Source organism: Pongo abelii, chromosome 14 (assembly GCF_028885655.2).
Source record: "Pongo abelii isolate AG06213 chromosome 14, NHGRI_mPonAbe1-v2.0_pri, whole genome shotgun sequence".
NCBI lineage: Eukaryota > Metazoa > Chordata > Mammalia > Primates > Hominidae > Pongo > Pongo abelii.
In genome coordinates, this window is record NC_071999.2 from 45,931,571 (window position 1) to 45,939,986 (window position 8,416).

At 40.8% G+C, this 8,416-nt stretch overlaps 1 long non-coding RNA gene across 1 annotated transcript; it reads right to left on the minus strand.

The window, feature by feature from the left end:
* Positions 1 to 6,630, minus strand: LOC129049502 (uncharacterized). Its single transcript, XR_008512633.2, has 2 exons — positions 6,221 to 6,630; positions 1 to 2,184 (listed from the first exon to the last, which is right to left on the minus strand). It is a non-coding gene; the product is annotated as an uncharacterized LOC129049502 (long non-coding RNA).
* Between the last annotated feature and the right edge of the window lie 1,786 nt (positions 6,631 to 8,416).

Sequence of the window (8,416 nt, forward strand, 5' to 3'; positions counted from 1 at the left end):
TTTTCTATTGTTGAAAGAAAAAATTTATTTTAAGTATATGTAAGCCAAGAGACTTTCTAAAATATTGTTAACATCTAGTACAATTTACAGTAAAATTCAATTTTAGAACTTACTTCAGAAGGAATTTCACTTTAATTATACATACTTGCTTATTCCAAAATATAATTATAAAAAGGAATTAAAGCAGTTTCTCACTTGAAGAATAAAGTTACACTTACCAACAGAAACAAGATGGGATATAAAGCCCATAGATACAGAGCTTTCATAGCATTACATGTAGCCTATTCAGCTTGGTTGAATAATAGGATGTTCACTAGTCAGTTAAATAGAGTAAATTCCAAATGATAAACAAAAAGGGAATGTGAAATCCATCAGTTTCATCTATACCCTGCAGTTATTTCAATCATCACTATTTAAAAATATATTAAGTATAGATCTCCTATCACATACTATGGTTAACAAAATAATAGAACTATAACTTTATATTTAAAATTGAATCATATCTCTGGTATAAAATGTATAAATACAGAATTTTACTACTTATAAAGCTTACAATGAATTCATTCAACAAATTAAACATCTACTATTTACATTCCAAGCTCAACAAAAAGAGTAGCTATTGCAGACCCTTTTCTCAGCACAGCAGTGGAATTATTTGGATTGAGTTCGCGAGACTTCTTTACATCAGCAACAGCAACTATGTAGAAAAAGATGGGTTTTTGGCCAGGCATGGTGGCTCATGCCTGTAATCCCAGCACTTTAGGAGGCCAAGGCAGGTGGATCACGAGGTCAGCAGATCAAGACTAGCCTGGCTAACATGGTGAAACCCCATCTCTACTAAAAAAAAAATACAAAAAATTAGCTGGGCATGGTGGCACATGCCTGTAGTCCCAGCTACTCAGGAGGCTGAGGCAGGAGAATTACTTGAACCTGGGAGGTGGAGGTTGCAGTGAGCCAAGACTGCGCCACTGCACTCCAGTCTGGGTGACAGAGCAAGACTCCGTCTCAAAAAAAAAAGAAAGAAAAAAAAGATGGTTTTTTTGTCAGTTATTTACAGATTCTAGCAAATACAAACAGAATATGGATCAGTTTTAGATTTCTAAGTTTTCAAGTTGGTAGAAACGCCAGATGGTTTTAAATTTGGAAAAGCTAATCCAAGACAGAATTCAAATAAATATTACTCTTGTACCTTCCTTTTGGCTTAACATTTAGCTTCCTTCCTAAAGCTCTTCAGTCAATGAATACAACTGTGTCACAAAATTCACCTCCTTTTCTCATTAGCATCATCTATGTAATTTGGCCGGGTGCAGTGGCTCACACCTGTAATCCCAGCACTCTGGGAGGCCGAGGTGTGTGGATCACCTGTGGTCAGGAGTTTGAGACCAGCCTGGCCAACACGGTGAAACCCCATCTCCGCTAAAAATACAGAATTAGCTGGGCATGGTGGCACGTGCTTGTAGTCCAGCTACCTGGGAGGCTGAGGCAGGAGAATCGCTTGAACCTGGGAGGCGGAGGGTGCAGTGAGCTGAGATCGTGCCACCGCACTCCAGCCTAGGCAACAAGAGCAAAAATTCATCTAAGAAAAAAAAGATATTCAGTTTTTGCCTATCCAGATTCTTCATCAGAATAATTTTTAAAGTTACACAATACAGAAATACATTACTTTTTAAATATAGACTCGAACTCCTGGGTTCATATGATCCTCCTGCTTTGGCCTCCCAAAGTGCTGGGATTATAGGAGTGAGCCACCATGCCTGGCCACATTCTTTTTTATAAAAAAAAATACAAAGAAGAGCATTTCATTTCAATACTCTGTCAAATAGTAAATATGATACTAATTCTTTATCAGCCTACCCAATAACTATGAATGAAATCTATATACATTATCCACCCACTGAGGAAAAAGAGACATCCATAAAATTTAAATAGGTGTTGTTCAACATGTCTGTCACACTTGAGCTACCTTACCTTGTATGAAAGACCAATTTAAAAATCCTCAAAGACAACCTTTATTTTATTTGATTAATTGGTCATGGGTAAAATGTATAAGTAACTTATTAAAAAGGGACAATATACTTTATAAGAAAAACTACCACAGTAATTCCCAAGAAGAATCTGACAATAAGCTCTTTGACAATAATATTGTGCATCATCTGGTTTCTGTTCCAAAGCCTTAGTCAGCTCCTACAAAAACAAACATGTTGAGTGTCAGTAAAAGTTTTTAAAAAGCCATCAAATTCTAATTAAAACATAATTTTTAAACAAATAACTTACCAGAAACTATTTGGAGGAAAGATAACAGGGATGTAATCTTGGAGTGTTTCCTCATAAGAGGATCTCCCCTTCTCCTTCCCTTCCTCCCAAAAGTAGACAATCTAATATAGTATCTCTGTACTGTAAAGCATTTAGGGGCTGGGCACGGTGGCTCACACCTGTAATCCCAGCACTTTGGGAGGCTGAGGCAGGTGGATCACCTGAGGTCAGGAGTTCAAGACCAGCCTGGCCAACATGGTGAAACCCTGTCTCTACTAAAAATACAAAAATTAGCCAGGTGTGGTGGCACACGCCTGCAATCCCAGCTACTTGGGAGGCTGAGGCAGGAGAATCGCTTGAACCTGGGAGGCAGAGGTTGCAGTGAGCTGAGAACATGCCACTGCACTCCAGCCTGGGTGACAAGAGTGAAACTCCATCTCAAAAAATCAACAACAAAAATAGCATTTAGTTCCTGGCCTATGGAACTCAATAAATGGTAATTATTATCACCTCACATATTCTGAAGAGTTTAATTGATGCATATTGACCATTACAGATTTTGTCCTTCTAATTTGGAGAAGATTCAAACATCATATAGAATTTAAGTTTCCCAGAAAATGTGAAGCTGTCCAATAAAAAAAGACTAAAAGTTAAATCTAGAGCTCAGGGAGGTTAAGACAATCAATACATACACCATCAAGCTTACCTGGCCCTCTCTTAACCTCTATCAATAACACACAACTCTAATAAAATGCAATTAAACATTCTGTTCAAAGCCCAGATACAACCTAATAGATGGCTATAGTAACTGATTAAGAGTTAACATTAGACAGATTAAAACTTTTTCACCCTGTGCAGTCACAACATATAGGTGTGCTAGCTATAAAAATAATAATGTAAGAGATTACACAATTAGGGAGATCAAGGGCAAGTGCAGGAACACAGGAACACTTTTATTTTCTGCCAACTGCCTACAAACTCTAGGGATTTGGTAGTTTTCTTAAATGGTAAAATTATTTCAATAGTCACATGTGTCACTGACTTTGCTTTAACCTAGTAGCATAATTCTCACAAAGCAATGAATACAGATGCCCTTCAGCTCACCTGGGGTTACATTCAATCAACAGAAAGAAAGTGTGGCTCAAACTAAGACAGCAAAGAAGCTATAAGATGCTACTTTAAGGGCCTCACTTTGTACCTTGCAAGCTGTTATAAGAAATTTGGACCTTAGGTGTGATGGAAAGCCATGGAAAGTTCATTGTTAGTAGGAGAGTGACATGGTCCAATTTACCCTTTTTAAATGTCATTCTGGTTGCTGTATGGTGAATACATTATAACAAATCTGGACTGGAAACAGAGACTTCTTAGGAAACTTCTACATTAAGTCTAGGCTAGAAAAGGATGTTAGCCACTTTTCTAAATACAATAATGATGAGAGGTGATGAGAAATACAATGAGCTGGAATATATTAGAACCAGCAAGACTTGCCAATGTGGGATAAGATAAATTGAAGATCACTCCAGGGTTTGGGGTTTACTTAGATCTATACCTGGCACCCAGTAAGCACTCAGTGAAAAGTATTGATTTCTGTCCTTACAGACATTTTTCCACCTTTTCCCCAATCTCTAATTTGACCGCATCTCCTTTGCCACAAAATATAAAAATGTTTGCCTCTCCAGTCTTAATCTTCTCAAAGCCACTAGTAACCCCTTATCAAATCTAACAAGCTGAAAGGTAAGGCCTTTCAGCTTACCATTCTGTTGCTTCTTAAAAACTAATGTTTTCCAGGCTGGCCGTGGTGGCTCACACCTGTAATCCCAGCACTTTGGGAGGCCGTGGCAGGTGGATCATCTGAGGTCAGAAGTTCGAGACCAGCCTGGCCAACGTAGCGAAACCCCATCTCTACTAAAAATACAAAAATTAGCCAGGCATGGTGGGTGCATGCCTATAATCGCAGCTACTTGGGAGGCTGAGGCAGGAGAATTGCTTGAACCCAGGAGGTGGAGGTTGCAGTGAGCCGAGATTGTGCCACTGCACTCCAGCCTGGGCGACAAGAGCAAAACTCTGTCTCAAAAAATAAAAATAAATAAATAAATAAAAATTAAAAACCTAATATTTTCCTTGGGCTCAGTACTTAGACTTCCTCCCCTTTAGAAACTTTCTTCGACTCTTTAAGTGGTGTCGGGGCTTCACATACGTCTTGAATCATCCTGATGACTCAAGTCTATCTTAAGAGCCTAGACAGTGCTCCTGTGCAGTATCAGCATAGTTTTCTCTAGACTTCACCCGAAATGTCCCAGAGGCAATTCATATACAAATATTCAAAATCTAAAACTACTTCCTCTCTGCAAACCTATTCCCCCATGCTGAACGCAATCTTCTAAGTGCTATCATCCTAGGTACTATTTAAGTGAAAGGCACCAAATACTACTACATTCTCCCAGCCAGAAACTCAGGAGTCATCCCTTATATTCCAATTATCAAGTCCAGTGAATTTTACATAAAACAACTCCCCTCTATGCCCTCAATCACCGCCCTATATGCAGATATAATTCATTATCTACTCTGCTTTTAAAGTAGGTTTTGTAATTCAGAAAATTTCGTTTCCTTCATCTAAATTCTTCACAGATCTCCATGATCATATGATAAAACTGAAAACCATCTGCTGAGATTTAATGCCTTTGATGGCCTGGCCTCTCTCCACTTGTTTAGCCTTTATCTCCTAGCACTTGCCTCCTCATATTTTATGTTCTAATACTACTGAACCACTTGTATTATTCCCAAAACAGAACAGTTATGTAGTCTTTACCATGTGCCTGGCATTGTACTAAGCATATAATACAGGGTACCTCACTTATCCTCATAATAACACTTTCAAGTAGGTCCTATTTGTTCCCATTTGACAGATGAGAAATCTGCTCTGGAGTGATGACAGGAACCTTACTGAAGTTACACAGTTATCATGAAACCAGAATTTTGACCCAAGAGTCTCTGACTCCAGAGCCTGGACTCTTAACCACCACACATACTACACCTTGAACGATTCTCAAAATTCACACATTTTCTCTCCCTACTGAATTTTGCAACCTCCTCTGTAAAGTTTTTAACTCCCTCAGTCAGATTCTATTTTGCTATGCTCTTTTATGCACAACCCCATTACAGTAGTTACCTTGTCTGTCTTTCCACTAGACTGAAAACTCACTTATTGAAGTTTTTTCATCTTTAGATTCCTGATTTCCAGTACAACATTCACCACTTAATGTTCATTCTTTGTTGAACGAACGAAAAATGTGAAATAGCATATGTGATAAGAACATTTCCCCTTTATTCCTAATTGGATGACCTTATATAAAATATACACATTTTAACTCACATGATTCCAAGTGACCTGAATCCCAAATGGCTGTTAAAGTAGCCCTTGGGAAAATCCAGGAGAAATACCCTCACATTAATCATCAAGGTTTCAGCCCTACTTATCATTACCAATTATTTAATAATTTACATTGATCTGTTCATCTTTGTGAGGTCATCTCACAGTTTAAAAAGAACATTTCTTCTTAACACAGCTGGTTCTTATCATGATCATTCTCCCCACACCCAAGGTTTCTGATTAGGGGTCTGTGGTGGGTCCTGAGAATTTGCATTTCTAGGGCCAGGCACGGTGGCTCACGCCTATAATCCCAGCACTTTGGGAGGCTGAGGGGAGTGGATCATTTGAGGCCAAGAGTTTCAGACCAGCCTGGCCAACATGGTGAAACCCCATCTCTACTAAAAATACAAAAATCAGCTGGGTGTGGTTACACGTGTCTGTAATCCCAGCTAATTGGGAGGCAGACACAGGAGAATTGCTTGAACCTGGGAGGCGGAGGTTGCAGTGAGCTGAGATTGCGCCACTACATTCCAGCAGGGCCCACTAGCCAAGGAAAGGGTTATAAAATAAATAGCAAAGGGAAGGAAAAACACGCACCTCTGGGATGCTGCAGGTCCTGCGGCAGCCGCCGCCATCCCTCGTAGTCCATGTTGCTGCCGCCGGAGCTGCTACTATCGCGCTCAGCAGCTCCGCCACCGCTCACGGGGGAAACTTCTGCAGAAACATCAACCGAGCTTCCGTCTTAAGCAGCCAACGAGCAGCCACGCAGCGTGCTGCTAGCGGGACGGGAGGCGACACGCGGGCGCGTAGCCGGCTGGGACAGTGGAGGACCGAGTCCTCCCAGCCCGCACCCCGGCCCAGGACCCGCGCTCCCAGTCCCCGCCCCTCGTAGCCACGTTTACGGAGGGCTGGGCCTACAGGTTCTCCCTCTTTTCCACCGCGCCCACGCCCGCGGGCACTCCAACCGAGCATCCAGGAGTAGTAGCTCAGAAGCACTTTTGTAACATACTGTAACAGGAACGTGTACGGGCACGGGCGTTTGCTTGTCCGTTAATAACACAAGCTACAGGCCGAGCGTGGTGGCTCACACCTGTAATCCCAGCACTTTGGGAGGCCGAGACGGGTGGATCATGAGGTCAGGAATTCAAGACCAGCCTGGCCAAGATGCCGAAACCCCGTCTACTAAAAATATAAAAACTAGCCGGGCGTGGTGGCACGCGCCTGTAATCCCAGCTACTTGGGAGGATGAGGCAGGGGAATCCCTTGAACCCGGGCGGCAGAGGTTGCGAGGTTGCAGTGAGCCGAGATCGCACCACTGTACTCCAGCCTGAGCGACAGAGCAAGACTCCGTCTCAAAATATATATATATATATATAAAATATAAATAAAATATAAAATATAAATAAAATATAAATATAAATAAAATAACACAAGTTACTTCGAGCTCCGTTTTCCCTGGGTTTTATCACGGCTTTCGTCTCCGTGATGTCACTGTCGGCTGCGTGGTCTTTTCAGTGAACAGAGGGGCCTGGATGGCTCCTGGATTCCCGCGATCGTTGCGCTGGGAATGGAAAAGGGCTGGGACTCGCTGTAAGTCGTTCTGACCTGGCAGCGTCTAAAAGCCGTCTGGTGCCCGGGGAGACGCGCCCGGCGCCCGCGTACTGTTCATACGCGTACTCTTCTTCGTAACTCCACAGCCCAGGCTTTCTTCTTAGTGGGCTTCCCGGATCAAGAAGGAAAACCTTTTCTATCCGAAAGCACTGAGGGGCGGCAGGTGGCCTGAAGTGATCTCAGGGCCGCTTTGTTTCCCAACCTAGTCGGTCAGGCCCTCCCTCAGCGCCCTTTGACCCATGCACATCCGATGGGGAAAGCTGCCAGCGCGTTCCAGGGGTGGGGTCAGATTGGGGAGCTGGAGGGAATGGTCTTTATCTAACTTTATACCACTACCAAACTGTGTTAATTCATGTAGCTTTATAATAAGTCTTGAAGTCCTTTATTCTCCCAAGATTGCTTTGGCTTATTCTAAGGCCATTGTATTTCTAGGTGATTTTGGAATTAGCTTGTCAGTTTAAAAAAAAACAAAACTGCTGGGATATGTACTGGGCTTGCATTGGATCTATAGATCTGTTTGGGGATAACTAGTATATTAACAATATTAAGTCCTTCAGTCCATTTAAGTGGCCGTTTATTTAAGTGGCCTCTAATTTCTCCTGGCAATGTTTTGTAGATTGTACACAAATTTATACTTTAATGCAGCTGTGCTTGGATAGATTGCAGTATAGAGATCAAACATATTTTTCATTAGATTTCTTCTTGAGTAGTGTTTTGAATGCGATTTTAAATAGCATTTTTAAAATATTCTCGTTTTTTGTAAGACTATAGGAACGCTATTGATTTTTACATATTGATGTTACATTCAAGCATCTTGCTAAGTTCCCTTATTATTTGTAATACTGTGTAGAGTCTTTTGGAATTTATGTGATCACAATCTTGCAATCTGTGAATAAAGATAGTTTAACTTCTCCGTAATCTTTATATGTTTTAGTTTTGTTGCTGGCTAGTATGTCCACTATTGAATAGAAATAGTGATAATGGACTTCCTTGTCTTGGTTGTAACATCAAGAGGAAAGCATTCAATATCAAGTGCTTTTTCTGCCTTTATTGAAATGTTCATATGTATTTTTAAATAATAATGTTAGTTATATAATAATTTAAAAAATATTTTTAATAATAATGTTACAATGTAACCAATTACATTGGTTAATTTTCATGTGTTATCTAAATGGCCAGTTA